The following is a 13,453-nucleotide window of genomic DNA, read 5'->3' as shown; positions in this document are numbered from 1 at the left end:
CCCCCCGTGAAGCACTATGGCTAGCAGTCATTTACTACGCATAGTAAATTCAAGAGTGAACACACAAGGTTCTGTTTCAGCGCCGTCAAGTGCACTAGGTTAACATTTAAGTGAGTTTGATGGGTTTGCGGCAAACAGCCCTGAGGAGGACTGCACGTCCTGATAGTTTGCAGAGCTTTTTTTAAAAAAATTTTTTTTTACTTTTTCGTTTGAGACATGCGAGATCCGAGCGCCGCGTGACGTCACGCGCCATTCTTGGCACACACACACACCGAGGTGCGGCACAATGCTGGCTTCAGACATCAAAACGAGCAATTCCTGCGCCACGCACATGCCCTGCTCGTTCAAAGAATGAGGAGGGGGGGGGGGCTCTTTAGCGTTTCAGTTCGCGTAATGCCCCGTCGTATTCATTAAAACAGTCTTTACGTAATTTACAGTGACGATCGGAACTTGAACCAATCGAAATTAATTTTGCATAACAAAATAAAATACTCAATCTCTCCTTCACATATCCGTCTCTTAACATAATTTTTTTTGTTATCAAATGTATTTCCTTACACATTCCATCGGCCGTACGGCCTTCTCGGAGTGTATAGTTTCAGGAGCGTTGATTCTAGCAAAGCAGATTCTGGACCGGTTTTGACAAGCAGTGTCTCATCAGCAGACTGCGGGCTTTGCTTGAATCAATTGCTGATAAACTGTCTACTGGGCATCTGTGAAAAAGAGCTTTATAGCTCATCGGATTCCTCCTGCAATATAAATATTCAAATTCTAATTGACGGCAAGGGCTCTTTATTTACGATGTGGTTCGAGTTCAATGCAGGTATTATAATGATAAAGCAAATACAAAACTCGATAGATTATACAATATTGTATAGTGCCTTCACAAATTGGATCACCTCAAATAGCTTTACAGTTTTAAATATATGGTAATTGGATGCATTATTAATAATCAGTAAGTATAAATAAAATACGTAAGAACCAGAAATGCTAAAGAAAAAAATGAACATTTACAAATGTTGGTAAAAAAAAACTAGATTTCCAATGCACACACTTTTATTTGCACTCAGAAGTAGAAAATACATTATTTTGACCCCAGAATTAATCAAATTTGATGTGCTGAATAACAGTGGGTGGCTAACATAAAGAAAATTAAACACATCGAAAGATAACAAATGCACTACTGGGCAAGTTAAATAAAAGTATACAAATACTCAAAAGCCATGGTCAATCCACTGCTGGATGAGGATCTCCCCAAGCCCTTTATTTAACCAGTAACGCTGCACTGAGACTCAAGGCTGTTTTTTTTCTTTCTACAAGTGTGCAGCTACATTGGGAAGCTAGGTCAACTCTGTTTGATCGAGTTAGGATCCATGAGGGAAGAAACCCCACCAGACACACGAGGGGATGACGCTCAAAGTTGCACACAGGTAGATTCAAGAATCAATGAAGAATACAATACTGGCTCCAAGAATCTACGGCTAGTCTCCTGGTCACCTTGCATCCAACCTATGCTCAAGGGTTTTAGAATGGCAATCAACACAGTTTTAACATTTCACCAGACTGGCTTTCTTCAGTAAGCAATGATGTTTACTGAGATAAAGCCTTAAGTGTCGTCGATTACATCTGATATCACCCACGATAGGCATTCACTAACCAAGACTCGACGTGGACAATTTCCTCTTCGGCTTGGCATTTCAAGGCGAAGGGGGTTAGACACAGACTTCTTAACGTAACTTGCCACAAGTTTCACAATGGCGCCACCGGGGGGAACATACTTACAGTTACCCGTACACCGCCCCCCAAAAGCTACCGAATGGTGTCTTGGGGGGCGGGGGAGCAGGGAGCGAGGGTGGGGGGCTCAACTAGAACACACCTGACAAACGTCATACCCCTCCCAGTAAAACAACAAAAAAGCCCCCCACCTGTACCGCAAGAGGGCCCCCCCCCCACCACACACGCACTGGCACGGCTCGGATACTCCAGTAGAAAAAAAGGGGGGGGGGTGTACAACATTCACAGCGACGCCCTCGGCAAGGGGGTTTTGTTTAGCGCCGATAAGTGCCCCCCCCCCCCCCGACCTCACTAAACTCCGATAGGCGGATAAACAAAGCGGCCGCTTGTTGGTGTAAACGCACACGAGCGATGACTGTCGCAAAATGGTTTAAAGTCGATTGATGCGGGCGGTGGTGGTGGGGGGGCGCTAAACCGCTGAGACGCTGAGTCCGCAGCACATGATTAAACATTCTGGGTAGTAGCTGACCACCGCCTGGCACTTCTCAGAAATCGCAAGCTTACGAGGCAATTAAATCACCGCCGGTCAATTAGGGCACGCGGCTCGCACTCCAAGGAGCGGGACGATAGCCGAATGGAAAGGCAGTCCATCAAGGGATTCCTGCGTCAGGTTTGAGGATCCTAATTAAACGAGGAAACGTGCCAATGTACGGACGTGAAAACGAAGGCTCAAAGGGTTCCGCGCATGCACGTTTGGTCTCATGTGCGCCAGCCGCGCTGGCAGAAAGCGTACTATTCATTTTTCATTTGAAACCCCTTCGTGAAAGTGTTGCATTGCCAATCGTTTTTCCCAAAAACTGTTCACGCTTGGCCATCAGCAGCGTGTATGTTTCGCGTACGGCCCTTTTGTCAATCCACTGCTGGATGAGGGCATCGCCGCGCCGTGCGGGTCGCGAGGGTTTAGAACCACCACAATTGACCACGCCGGTCGGTGCGGGTTGAATGAAGTCGCGAGAGGAGCAAAGAAGTGGGAGGAGAGCAGCGGAGTACAGAAATGGATTTCGGCTGGACTGCCATAATGCTCCTCCTCCACCATGCAGGCCCCGTGCAGCCTCACGGCAACTTATCTTAAGCGCAGTGGCCATACATACGTACGTAAATACACACTTCGAAGCACTATCCAGGATCAAAGCCTGCTTAGCTTCCAAAACTGATGAGTTCAGGGCACATTCCCGGAAATGTGGACATAGGTAAGTGGCGTAACGATTGGTGTGCGAGTCCTCTGAAGGACGGACAGAAAGACAGAGGGCATATTTGCCAGTAATAGCAGTAAGTGGTCAATTAGCACCAGTAATTAGTATTTTGTTAAAATCTCAAGCAGGCACACTACATCATCATTTTCAGCCTCTCGCCGTCATCCTAACTACCGCATCTCGTAATTCCGCAACGCGCTGAGCAAAACAAGAAATAGCAACGTGTAGACTTCAAGCGCCGCAAAGCTAACTAACGATGGCTGCTGCCGGTGAGCTAATTAGCAAAGAAAAAGCAATTAATCAATGCACCGATGTGCTTAACAACTGCGCTATTTCTGATTTAAAGCTTTCGCGACGGCAAGGATTCATCTTCTTGGTTATTTCGGTAAAGTCACGTAGAATGAGAATAAAAACAATAAAACAAAATAAGACAATAAAATTCTCACGACGTTTCGGTCACAACACAAGTGGCCTTCTTCAGGTGAAGAAACAGGTCTATCCAGGAGACAGAGCTTGAATGGGCGCTGTCACGCAAGGACCGAGTCTTTTTTAAAGCTGTATGGGCGGAGTTGGATTAGCAGAGTTGGATTAGCATGCTACCAGCCCCCACCTCCGGGGTGGAGGAGGGTGCTGGTAGGAAACAAACAACAATTTCAAAAGGTAAACAAGTGCCTGCAGCCAAGGTGCGCTGCTGTGTACTGAGTTGCATTATGACTATGCTATAAACAGGACCACTATGTAATACAATATTATACCCTCCAATCTAAACTACATGGTATAACATAGACAAATTCCACCTTTGAATTATACAATGCGTTACTTTACACTACCCTATACTTTAGACTATAAAATATTAGACTTGTAACATTATACTATGTCTTATTCTATGAATCCAACTATATACCACACTACTGTATATTCACTATGCAATTACGATGCTATATATTGCCTTATGAGTTATGTTAAACATTACAATGTTATACTATTAATTGTTATACTCATGTTATAAACCATACCATTTACCGTGGTGAGAGGTATTAAGAGGCAATGCCAGCGAAAGGGCTGCGGTCTGAAGGTCACCGTAAAATACAATTAATTAAGAACAGAAATGGTTTCAAACATCTTTCCAATGGTTACTAAGCCAGAATCCTCTGTGCTTGGATATGTGGATGGCCTCATGAACGAATCTCTCATGGTAGCCGGTTGGCTTGCAAAGAACCTCCGTCTTGGAGAAGTCAATGTCATGTGAGCCCACTGAATTATAACAGTGATCTGCCACGGTAGAGGAGTTCGTCCTACCGTGTTTCAAGTCTTCTTTATGTTCGCGGATGCGGTCCGAGATATGTCGTTTGGTTTCTCCAATGTAGCTGCTACCACAGAGGCACTTTAGTTTGTAAACGCCCGGATACTGTATGTCTGGAACAGCATCTTTTAAAGATGGAACCAGATCACGGATTTTATGTACTGTGTTGAATCGGACCTGGATCTTGTGTTTGTTCAGGATTTTGGAGATCTTTTTTGTGACCCCCGCAATGTAGGGTAAGGTGATGGTTTTGAATGGTTCCTCAAGGGGATCCTTCTTCATGACTGGAGTGATGGCTTTGCGGATTGTGTAGTCGGAGTAACCATTAGCCTTGAGAGCTTGGTGTACGTGTTTGAGTTCACTGGCAATGTGATCCTGGTCGGAAATGCATTGGGCTCTATGGTATAGAGTCTTGATGAGGGAGTTCTTCTGGGATGGATGGTGGTGAGAATCCGGTTTTAAGTAAGCATCCGTATGGGTCGCTTTCCTGTAGACCGAGTGGCTCATTGAACCATCAGGTCTCCTTTTAATTAAGACATCCAAAAAGGGTAGCTTGCCTTCTTTTTCGACCTCCATGGTAAATCTGATGGCTGGGTGTATGGAGTTGATGTGGTCGAGGAATTGGTTTAGAGCAGGTAAGCCATGTGGCCAGATAACAAAGGTGTCATCTACGTACCTCTTCCATAAGGTCGGGCGTAGAGTTGCAGTCTGGAGCAATGCACTTTTAAATCTACATGGAAAACTCAGTTCGTAAAAAACGCTTTTGTGTTTAGTTTGTTGTTCTTCCCCTGCACCTCCGATTAGCACGGATGGCTACGAACGATGCAGAAGAAGTTCAACAAATATACGTACACATACATACATACATGCAGAGACGCATCTCGTATCTGCACCGGTATGGCCTGCGCTGTGGACAGCTCCTTACACATCCCTGTTGATCCGCGGACTTTGCTCCTCTTATCAGAGAAGAGCGAATAAAAGTATGAATCTTCGACGACTTCCAGATTACGTCCCTTCTTAATCACCAGCAAACACAATCAATACGCCCTGCTCGGTAAATGCTTCCCCACTCCGTCGCCACCTCTCACGGTGCTGCGATGTGCAATCCACCGAGCGCTTGCACGCAAGACGACGATTTCAGCACTCCACCCTCTACGGCGGACTTCCTCTCGGCAGAATCCGGTCAAGTCGCTCTTCTTGACCACCGGCCATCATCCCTACTGGCCATGACGAGTCGCGCCCAAGGCCACTTCGTTTTTTACAAGTCAACATGTTGCATAGGTAGTCCCATCGATGAGTTTCTCTTCCCACAATTCCAAGCGTGAACCTCGCCCCTTGCTTCTTTGCGCACCAGTGCATTATGACGCAACGTGATTTTCCACGAGTGCTGGCATTCTATTGGTGGTGTGATGATGCAAAATAGACGCAAAAAACACATGAACGCGAGCTGTTGTGACCACCCTCTGGAATGTAACAAGACAAAACAGGGGGACTGCAGACGAACACACGAGGCAGCCTCACGTTACGTGTTACAACACTGCTACAACAACGCTGGAGGTCGCCATGGAATTCGATGAATCGTCACGTTTCCTTGATAATGTTTCAATTCGGGCGTCGATTGTGCTTTTTTTCCTCATTCTCACCACCTTAGGCGTCTTTGCTCCTCGTTTATTTATCGTCTCGTTTGTATTATATTGGTTTCTCGTGTTGTGTTTTTTTTGTCCCGTTTAATCCGCCGAATTCACCTAACCGTGACACGGGCACGTACGAATTGCATAAAGTTTGCACATGCCGTGAGAAATGGATCAATCGGCGTGTGCACAACGACTCGACGCGCGTTAAACGGTCGATTCTAGGAAGGTGACAAGCCGCGTGGCTCTGCAGCTTGACATGCTGACTGGCGGCTGTCGATGAGCGAGAGACCCTGAATGACAAAGTGGCACACGTGTACAAGCTGCAGCCTTTGCCGAGTGGCAAAGGACCGTGAGACGGCAATCATGGGACAAAGGAAAGGTTTGCGACGGCGCGGGGTTTCACCTACGTGGCTGATGAAGACGATGACGCAGTGGGCTGGTCAACACATTGTCTTAGGAGCCCTTTTAAAAGGAGGGACTTTATTCCGGGTTGTGTGTGGGGCAGGCAGCAGTGCTCCGTTTATAAACTATTGCGGGGGGAGGGGGGGGGGCACAAGCTTGGAATCCAGTACGGTCTGTGCCATTACCGCTGAGCACCATTTACACGAGTTGGCAAGAACACCCAGCCAGTTGCTGCCACTGCCTTTATAAATAACCAAGATGCATTAAGGGCCATTAAAATCAACCCGAACGAATTCACAGTCAATCTCAATCGACGGCCTGAAAAGTGAACCAAATCATATGGCTCTATACAGTGTAGGTTGTATTACAGATTCGTTTGCAGCCCTTTGTCAAGCCACTGCTGGGTAAAGGCGTCTCTCCACGCCACGTCGGTCATTTGGGTTGCATAACGCATACTTCACCAATGCTGGTCAGTTCAAGTTGGAGAACGCAGCAGAACTGGTGAAGATATCACTCGCCACCGATGTTAGCCATGATTGGGAATCGGAATTAAGGTGGCAGGGAGTTTATAGCGCAGTGCGCTAATCACAGTGCCACAACCACTTCTATACATACATATAATCAAATGAAAAATGTCCATATGAGCGTTTGGGTCCATAGTGGAATGAGCCAACCACTGCAACCACCACTAACCACTGTGCCACTACTCCCTCTGATGCCGCTCCAAAGGTGTGCGTATAAGACAAAAATATCCCTTATAGCCTTAACAGATTGTTCGGGGAGCACCTGTGAAGGCCAGCATGCCACACGAGGAAGTGGGTGGCCAGCAACACGTTCAGCCACCTTTGCCTTCCTTATGGCGATGTTTAAACATCACACCAGGTACTCATTTGAGACCGAGTCGACCTGGGGGAGTGCCCAGGACTGGTTCAGATAATCATCACTGGTATTGGTGGCCGTGAACGCGAATCTAACTCGGGTAGCCGGGGGTAGCACTAACCACACCAATTAAATCGATTGCCGTGTAACGTTATCTGGTTGTATTTTCAGCTCAAAAATATAAAACGTGCACATTTGAATTGACTGCATAATGATAAAGCGGTCCATCGTCAACAACCGGCATTTCCGACACACAAATAAAACATTGTTGCTGGTGCTGCGACGGTAACAGCCGGCGCATGGTGGGGCCACGTGGCCTCGCTTTGGAATGTTCTACGGCACTCTCGCCCCCGCTCCTATTGCCACCCTCGTTTTCTTGTTTTCCCCATGGCAGCACCGCTCCGGGGGGGGGGGGGGGGGGGGGGGGGGGGTTGGGGGGAGGGTTTCAGGCTTAAGGCCACAATCTATATCGGGCCATGGCGGCGATGTAACGGCGGCGACTTAGCGACGTGCCGGCGCACCTTCCCGCACTGCAGCTTCGGCGGCTCGCTCGGCCCCGACGCCGTCTGCAAAGAGAATCGGGCCATTTTGACGGATTTTGCCAGATTGTGCCGGATTGTCAAAAGTCTCCACGACAACAACTTGAACTGGCGGGAAAAGTGAAATAAAAACAACAAAAAGGGCCCTTCAATGACATTTTTGGGAACAAGGAAATGTTTGTTAACATATTTTCCACACTTTCTAACTAAGGTTGGAAGGCGTTTGTGCATTAGCTCTGTCCGTCCATCCGAAAGGGGGGGGGGGGGGTATGATAACTCATGTAAATGTTATCTGACATGAACCAACAGTGAGGATAAAGTTGTACAGTAAAACCTTGGATTGCGAGTGACTTGTTCTGCGAGTGTTTTGCAAGACGAGCAAATTTTTTTAAATAAATATTAATTTGATAAACGAGCGAGGTCTTGCAATACGAGCAACACGTATACACTCTGTCTGCCGAGTGGCACGTGATCACAACTGATATACCAGTGCTTTGATATGCGAGTGCTTTGGATTACAAACACGTTTCCGGAACGAATCATGCTCGCAATCCAAGGTTTTACTATATTGCTATTAAGGACTCTTGAAAATCGGCCGCATTGATCAAAGGATTGAGCGAAACTTGGAGACAACCAGTGCTAAAAGGCCCCTGCCTAGGCATCCCTGCCCGACCAGCAAAGGCGCGGCACCCTCCCTGGAAGAACAGCTAAACGAGCTCCACCCCGCCTCGGCCCCCACCAGCCAGTAGTAAACAAGCCGACAGCACGAGGGATGACAGCACAATATTTGCCATGTGGGTGTCATTGGCCACTTTTAGCCACAATCGTGCTGGGCTCACATTCACAAAGCATCCAAGAAGTTGCTTATGAAACGAATTGTAACTTACCGACCAGGTCAGGAACTTGCTGACCTGTTCAGTAACTTACACTGGTAACTTCTACTGTCAGCTCGTCGATCCATGACAATGGGGGAACTCTCGTAGAGATGATCCAATACGGGCCAAACTGCAGGAGGTAGTTGTCTTGCTGTCAGGGACCTACTCTACTGAAAACAGACCGGATTGATCCAAAGGGGGCCCAAAGCCAGAGCAGAAAGCATTTTGTTGCAAATAAGCAAAATACATTTTTGCCCCAACAGCTGTCCGTCCGTCGACTTCCATGCTGCCAGTCAAGTAATTATATTCTTGTGGTGGCAAGCGCGAGGTATTCCATGCGTAGGCATTATTTCCTCCCCCCCCCCCTCCCGACTTATTTCCTTTGCAAGACATGTTTTGTTTGTACTTTGGGAGAAACTCCCGAGCCCCCACATGTCGGCGGGAAACTTTGCATCAACGCTGGAGTAGTTGCGTGCGTACGTGCGAACGTGCGTGTATGTACACACGAACGTGCGTGTATGTACACACGAACGTGCGTGTATGTAGACACGAACGTGCGTGTATGTACACACGAACGTGCGAACGTGCGTATATGTACACACGAACGTACGCGCACACGTGCGTAGTTCTACGGGGCTCGCAGGGATCACTCGCAGGCCCTCTCTGCGTCTCGAGGATTGATGGCCGCCACTGTCGCGGTGTCTGAACAATGTCATCCGTGACCCACACGAAACCGGGAGAGCAGACCTTTGCAAGCGACCCAATGTAGAAGCGTTTACATTGGGTCGTTTGAGCTTGGAGCACTGTAAGCATTGTGAAGGCGTTTTAATTGCTATATCGTAAATATTTACAGCCTTTTGTCAATATACTGCTGCACGAGGGCCTCACCATGCTCTGCGGGTCATCAATGTTGTGTGACCATACTTCACCGCAACAGGCCTTCTGTATATCACAGAGGCCTAAGTTAGTTGTTCCTGTGTAAATAACGATCATTAATATTATTCACAGCCTTTGTCAAATCGGGTTGTTTGACCATACTTCACCATGTGGATTAGTAGGGGGGGTGGTGGGGGAACACCCAGGACCCATTCAGATGTCACTCGCCACTGATTTTAGCCATGCCCGGGAACGGAACTTCAGGTGCCAGCTTCATAGGGCAGTGCGCTAACCACTGCACCACCCCTCCACCCCCTCTTCCTGCTTATATTTTACGACCGATCATATTTTTGCTCAATGTAAAGACTCACAATGCAAATATAAGCTTCGGGGTGCATGTGAAAAGAAACGCAACTGGTTTCTCGTCGTTGCGGACACCAAAAGAACGTGCAGCATTTGCGGATTAAATCTGTACAGAGAGAGAGAGCGACTAACTCGGAAACCGGTTGTGTGACTATTACTCACCGACTATGTTGGAGTTCACCCGGAGCAGACCTTGGAGAGTTCACTGTGCCATCCCCCTTCGGTCACTCGGGAAAAGCCCTACGCAACGGGGAACGTGGCAGAAGCATACAAGTCTCTCGCTGCACTGTACGATCACTGCGTGCGCTTACAGAGGCTGCAAAAATCACACACGCACGCGCAAAGTGAAGGATGTGATGGCGGTGTAAATGGTAAATATTTCACACGTACACAGGCTGCAGTCACGAGTTTATAAGCGCGACGCAAGCGGTTAACGTTTGTGCGCGAGCACAACGATTCTCTCCCGAGATTGTTCCCTGTGCGACTTGGTGAGAGAGTCAAGGTCAAGGAGTCATCGGCGTCGGGCGATGCGATTTGCTCTTCGCCGCAGAAAAGCTCAACAAACACAATTTGTAGGCAACGATTAAAATCGCAGCCTTATCGCACAGCAGATTCAATGATGTGAGGTTTGCGATACAATAAAAAAATTAATGCCCTCGTCATTATCATCTCGTTGGTACAGTTTTGTTGGGTTCAATGTTCCAAACGTGCCAGATGATTTACAAATCAGTTTTTATTCAAATCACAGTTGCTGGTATATACGCGCAAAGGCCCACAATGCAAAGAGGCCAGCGACCAACAGCACCGCCAATGTTGTGATGAAAAAGAGGAACGCGTTTATTGATTTGAGGAAGGTTATTATAAGAGCTTGGGAAAAATAAACGATGAGAGGGAATTCCAGTTCAGTAGTGAAAGGGAAGAAGCAGCTCACAAAGAATAATTAATCATCGAATCATACACCCAAGATGCATTAATCATTAATACTTGAATCACGCATGCAAGATTCCTGAGCAGCAGCATCAATAGAATTGACGAATTGGATGCTCTCGTTCTAAGCCTATCAGATTCCGTTGTTCCACACCTATCAGACTGCATGATACTGTGTACACCCCCCCTTCTCCCTTAGGGGCCGTCCATAAATGACGTCACGCGATTTTGGACGATTTTTAACCCCCCCCCCCCTCGTCACAAAGCGTCACAAAAAGTCAGACCCCCCCTCAAATATGACGTCACATAGCTCTGCCCCCCCCCCAAACCATATTTCAATTTTGAAAATAAAACATGCTTCAAATCGCTTTAAACTATTGTCATTGAAGTGCGTATTTATTGTGGCACTGCACTCTGATGTTGTAGGAGAATTAATTGATTAAAAAGTCTATTTAATTAAGTAGAACGTGTTGTCTATATTTAAAGTTACGCATTTTGATGTGACGTCACATTTCTCAAACCCCCCCCCCTCATCACACATCGTCACAAATGTCTGACCCCCCCCCCCCAGGTGCATGACGTCATTTATGGACGGCCCCTTACCAACAATCCACTTGTGAATCAAAATGGCCTCGCCATACCATATTGGTTACGGGGAGTTTAACACGTAGGCTTTCGTGACCAATATTATCCATAAGAGGTTTTTTTGGGTTAGATCCAAACGTCGCAATCGAATTGTAAATGTTGTGGGTGGGTTTACTCTCCAACACGCCGGTGTGCTGAACTAGTAACGAATTGTCATGTTATGTTTACGTGACAAACCTTACTAATTGGCCGTCCCAGGTAGTGGCGGGCTTAACGACACATTTATATTTACGCGATCTAACCCAAAAAAACCTCTATTATGGGTCACGGGGAGTTGTTTGACCGTACTTCACGCTGGTCATTGCGGGTTGGTGATAATGGGGCCCAGCAGCACTGGTTCAGAATTACTCGCCACTGATGTTAACCATGGGCAGGAATAAAACACAGCTCACCAGGTTTCTTAGTTCCAAGCGTTAACCACTGCACCACCATATTGCATCATGTCAACGTCAATAAAGCTGATATTGCCACACTACCCCATCACTTCAATTCTTCTGCGAGGCCCGGCATCCCTTAAAAAATTGTCGCAGATACGTACTTGCCATCTTTTAACATCAACCGTTATGGGCTTTCTCCCCGCCCAAATTCCCAAGAAATCGCCGCCGGCTAGGATGACGACAGCATTACTTGGCACGATGAAGGGTAAGCCGCTGTCCTTGGGCACGGAACCAAATCGGCCCGTCGCCTCCTGCGCCGCTCCGATTGGACCTTCACGTGCCGCTGAGTCGCCGTTTTCTGAGGCCGCAATGTTAATGAGAAAAACGCGAGCACGTTCCGGGCGCCCGGCGAACTCGCCGTAAAACACGCGCGCCCGGCGACGTGCCGCAGCGATCGGTCTCCCACCGTCCACTTCCGCCCACCCCCCCCCCACACTCCCCCCACGGCTTAATTGCACCTTTAGCAAAAGCGTCGCGGTGTGCAATCGATCATTTTACACCCAGTAGCTTAATACTCCCCAGTGCTAAACTGGGAAGAGCGCTTCACACCGTTTCACGACTCACCCGGGCGACGAGGGCAAGGATTATTGCAGGCTGGACCTGCACTCCAGAGGCCACCGGTTCCATTTCAATGTCTACCCTGCCACTACTTGCTCAAGCAATGGGCTTTCACTCGAGGAAGCTCGAGGGAGAACCCCACGAAGGAGGATGTTTAGGCCGACTTTTCCACGACGTCTGGTAAAAGATTTGGCGCGCGCAAACTTTACCCCACCACCCGCAACCTGCCGACCAACCCGCTCTGTAGTGGAGCCATTTATACCGCTGGCTGGATAGAGGTGGCGGTGTGGCGGTGGGGGGGGGGGCGAAGCAATCGTTGCTTCAATTGCCGCGCCGGGAGGTTGGATCGAACCGGCGACCTTTACATTGCAAGTCGGGCATGCGAACCGTCGTCACACCACGGCAGCATCTCGCACTGGAATGACCCCTCCTCAGTTGACCCTGCCCCCGTTGGGCCTAAACGGCGTGCGACGGGGATCGTTTCCACGGCAGGTGTAAAAAACAAACCCGTTACTTATTCATCGGCCCTGTGTCGTCGCACGAGGCGGGCACGAGTTGGGCTCAGCCACTTGGATAACGCGGCGAATTGACAATGGGCAAGAGTGCGGGGCACAGCCGGCGACACAAAAGGAAGAGCACAAAACAACACGGGAGCGGTGCAAACGGGCGTACGCAGTTCGCACTGTTGTGTTCACCACTGCGGGCCACAACAAAAATAGAAAGAGCAACGTGCACAGGTGCGCTCACAAACAGCAGGACGGCGCAACTCCCAACGTGCTGCCGTTTGTGAGCGCACCGTTCTTTGTGCGTTGTTTTTTTTTATATATTTTGTTTTCGGCCGGCATGCAATTTCCTGTTTTGATGGGGGGTTTTTTCCCTTCATTTTTACAGAACGTGATGGGTTTGACTCAAAATAATAACACTTACTACTGTCCGTTTACACCCAGGACAGCCTCACCGAGTGTCAACGCTCTTGTTCTGGAGGCTCCCGTCACATCGGGATGTTTTGCCAACACCACCGATTTATG

The 13,453-nt window shown here is 48.1% G+C and overlaps 1 protein-coding gene across 3 annotated transcripts in view; it reads right to left on the bottom strand.

Annotated features, from left to right (window-relative positions):
- Positions 1-13,453, bottom strand: part of LOC116947816 (mechanosensitive cation channel TMEM63B-like) — a 99,372-nt gene that overhangs the window by 76,846 nt on the left and 9,073 nt on the right. For 2 of the 3 annotated variants that reach the window (XM_032963992.2, XM_076071079.1), the window contains exon 2: positions 10,021-10,098. The exons of the other annotated variant lie outside the window; for it this stretch is intronic. The gene's annotated coding sequence lies outside the window, so the exon portion shown is untranslated. The remainder of the gene's footprint in view (positions 1-10,020; positions 10,099-13,453) is intronic. 3 annotated transcript variants of the gene reach the window in all.

The sequence above is a fragment of the Petromyzon marinus genome, chromosome 31 (genome assembly GCF_048934315.1).
Source record: "Petromyzon marinus isolate PM22_M1 ecotype Great Lakes invasive population chromosome 31, UKy_Petmar_22M1.pri1.0, whole genome shotgun sequence".
In the NCBI taxonomy this organism is placed as follows: Eukaryota; Metazoa; Chordata; class Hyperoartia; order Petromyzontiformes; family Petromyzontidae; genus Petromyzon; species Petromyzon marinus.
This window is presented reverse-complemented; position numbering and strand designations above follow the sequence as displayed.